The 2,790-nt window shown below is 39.0% G+C and overlaps 1 pseudogene; it reads left to right on the forward strand.

The window, feature by feature from the left end:
- The first annotated feature begins 1,307 nt into the window (after positions 1-1,307).
- On the forward strand, positions 1,308-1,429 carry LOC149454722 (U2 spliceosomal RNA; annotated as a pseudogene).
- Positions 1,430-2,790: the final 1,361 nt, after the last annotated feature.

The following is a 2,790-nucleotide window of genomic DNA, read 5'->3' on the forward strand; positions in this document are numbered from 1 at the left end:
TGATGTCACTTAACATGGTCCTGACATTTAAGCTTCCAAAACTCTAGTCACAAAATGGGTTAAAATCGTTCTAGCAAATGGATGTTGCCAAGTTATTTTCACACTAATCAAAATATGGCAAAGATAAGCAAAGGGGTTGTCCCAAAAAACAGATACATTGATAAAATCTAAATTTCCCAGGAAACAAACAGTAAAACATCAATTTCAATGAACAACTCTGCAAGGTAATCAAAAATCTACTCATTAAATCCCAGTGGCATAATGTTTTCATGTATGCTGATATTTTAGTGGAAAGAAGCATACAATACAACCTTTCAAAAAAGGATTCTTTAGAAAAGTCTCAGATATCATTGAGCAACTCCATAGCACTGGGTCCATGGTACATGTATGTTCTGCTACAGACTGCTTCATAGATGTAAAATATACTAATTCATCTGTCATGTAATTAAGTATTCTTGCATGGCAAGACTATTACTGTTATCTCACATATATATTCTTATTATTATAGCCAAATTTACCACCCTAACTGCTCCCACAGTTTTTACACTACATAGACAGTAATATACCGAAACGTCTAATGTTCCTGATTGGTGTGCTATTACTTTGTGGAACGTTTCGCCGAATGGTTCACAAAATATTGGCGTTTTTGTGGTGAAATTGGTCCCATAGGAATGAATGGCGGAATGTTCAAAACTAGAGTGGGAGCTGACAAAAGCTAGAGTGTGAGCTGAAAAATCAGGACATGATTTCTAATCTGCCATCACTCCCTCATTTTCAAACCCACCTACACAAATCTTATATCAAAACATTCAACTATCCCTGCTGCCACTAAAAATGTCCACAGCTAAGCCATAGTCCTGATAGTTTTTACAATATGACCATTTGTTTGCAACTCACGTCACCCATTGACATTCATTGAAACTCCACTCTAGCCACCTGAAATTTGAAGGGCAATTTCTAAACTGCGACTGTGCCTTTATTTTTAATATTTCAGAGACATAATATGCATAAAAATGTAGGTCTGGGTCTTGTGATTCTCACAATATAAATCTCTTCACTGTAGGATTTATAATTTTTAAACTACAATCGTTTGAAGATGGCAACCGCCAGTGAAGTGAGCAAGTTGGAGCAGTTTGTTTTTCTCTGCCCTTGCTGTAGAGTGAGTTGCCATAGGAACCCAGATGTGTGAGCAGGCAGCAGAGTGACAAGCCACTCCACCCAGTTACTCCAGTTGTAGACTACTGGTGGAGGCAAGAACACTTTACACAACTTCCCCAGAAATTGTAGCTTTTCTAGTTAAGTATGTCATCACTTCTTGGCCTTTTGGCTAAGATTAAGTGTAGTACCTGTTCTTATCCGTGTACAGTAGGGTTGCTCTGCCTTCATTCTTACCATTTGGTGAGAATGGCTGTACTTTATAGTACCCCTCTTTGTATGATGGGGGCTCTGAAGGCTTGTCCTGGCTGGAAGAGAATTCAAGGCGTCCATAGGCTGTAGTAATTCCCCCGGGAAAACCGGATGGGCCCAGTTTCTCTTGGTTTGATTGGGTCTACCTTGTCTGGTCAGGGGCTGGGAAGGCAGAGAGTCTGCTGTGTTTGTGCCCCCTGGGAGTGGTCTCCCTAGGGGTGCTCCTTGTAACACTTGGGTGTGGGACCCCAACGTGTGAAAACTGCGCATGGTTATGGATGCAAAACACTTCCAAAATGAACCCCTGAAGATGTCACATTTGCCAAAACACGTCGGGAGGAGCCAGGGCTTACGTCATCACGCATACGTGCCCCACAGCAGCCATCTTGGATGTGGGCAATATTGATATTCTACCATGTACAGCACTGTTATGATGATTTAAACTGAGTAAGTGCAATTTTAAGCGAATAAACCTTTTGAAAGGCTGGTGTCACACTATAGAGAGCATGTTTGCCTCTTGCATATTTGATCTGGATGCTTAAACCTCTGCAACTGGATTTTGACAATTGATGAGGGCTTCTCCGGCGGTTGTGTATTAGTGTACGTGGATGAATTTGGAGCCACAGGAGATTGGCTTGTAAACTCTTTAAATTGAGGTGCAAGCATTTCTGGCAAGCCTCTTTTTTTTGTATGGACTGCTGTCCACCTGAGGAGACCTGGGAGATATTTATCAGCCGGTCAATGGAACAGATAATTACTTTCTCATTTTGGAAATTGGGACTTTTTTCTTTGTCTTCACACAAAATTTCTTGCCACTTGTCTTTTTCTTTCATACAGTCAGGTCTGCAAAGGATTTGTAACCAAGTATTAAAAAGTGAAAGTTTGATTTATGATTATTATTCTGTCCCATTACTTTTGGTACCTTAACAAGTAGGAGGCACATATGCAAACTGTTGTAATTCCTACACCGTTCACCTAATTTGGACGTAAATACCCTCAAATTAAAGCTGACAGTCTGCAGTTAAAGCACATCTTGTTCGTTTCATTTCGAATCCATTGTGGTGGTGTATAGAGCCAAAAATTTTAGAATTGTGTCGATGTCCCAATATTTATGGACCTGACTGTATATATTTAAGATTGAAATGCACTTAATATATTTATATTTAAATTATTTATGTTTCATTTAAACCATACATTGATCAGTGTATTCACTTATCACTATAGGTATATATCTTGGTGATATTTCATATAATTAGTATAATCTATATATCATCTGCTCATTAGGTGGATAGGTGATTTGTTTCATGCAAAATTATTAGGCGTCTTTATATACTAGCTGCATTTAGTCACCTTCATAGGGTATTATCTGGTTTTGCAATGTAT

This window comes from Staurois parvus, unplaced genomic scaffold (genome assembly GCF_062004578.1).
Source record: "Staurois parvus isolate SC_StPar_1 unplaced genomic scaffold, SC_StPar_1.0 ptg000420l, whole genome shotgun sequence".
Taxonomy (NCBI): Eukaryota; Metazoa; Chordata; class Amphibia; order Anura; family Ranidae; genus Staurois; species Staurois parvus.